Source organism: Penaeus monodon, chromosome 23 (assembly GCF_015228065.2).
Source record: "Penaeus monodon isolate SGIC_2016 chromosome 23, NSTDA_Pmon_1, whole genome shotgun sequence".
Taxonomy (NCBI): Eukaryota; Metazoa; Arthropoda; class Malacostraca; order Decapoda; family Penaeidae; genus Penaeus; species Penaeus monodon.
Window position 1 is genome coordinate 7,578,090 of NC_051408.1, and position 668 is coordinate 7,578,757.

Genomic DNA, 668 nt, shown 5'->3' on the forward strand with positions numbered 1-668 from the left:
ATTACTTTTCCTCCAGACATCTGTAGTTTATATATGGCATACAAAGGATAATAGGGAGGGAAAAGATAAAAAAGAAAGAAAAATGCTTACATTCATTCCTTAAGCAAGCAACAATGTGTATGCAGCTTATTTTTTATCTAAAAATACAATGATTTCTTTTGTTAATTTACAACCTACCATGTAAACCTCAACTTTGATAAGAATCTTTCATTCAATAACACAGTATTGGCTCCTAGAGGTAAAGGGTCCCTTTCCTATACATTGCATGGCCTGAATGAAGCCTTTATATTCTTATAAGGTGATATCTGAAACTAAAGTTCACAGAGGTATAAATAGGAAAAAATACATACCAAACCTAATGCCATAATGTGCAGATTGTCAACCCAACAGACTTTACAATTTTAAAATACTATACTCAAAATAACCCTACTCTGTATGCTATTTCTTCTGCTATACATTTCAAGGGACTGTACTGCTATTTGGAAACATCATCTTTTTTGCTTTATATAGTATAAACATGTTTTTTTTCAAGATAAATGAAACCTGCATCCTGTGTGACATACACATGATAACAGAAAGAGCAAACACTACAGGAAATGTGATGCATTAACCCATTACCTGCAAGCCAAAATGGTCCCAACTGGTTGCTACTACTTCAATTCCCTTTT

The 668-nt window shown here is 32.9% G+C and overlaps 1 protein-coding gene across 2 annotated transcripts in view; it reads right to left on the reverse strand.

The window, feature by feature from the left end:
* The window catches only part of LOC119587770 (probable serine hydrolase), a gene marked incomplete in the record, with an annotated part of 6,902 nt that overhangs the window by 3,143 nt on the left and 3,091 nt on the right, over positions 1-668 (reverse strand).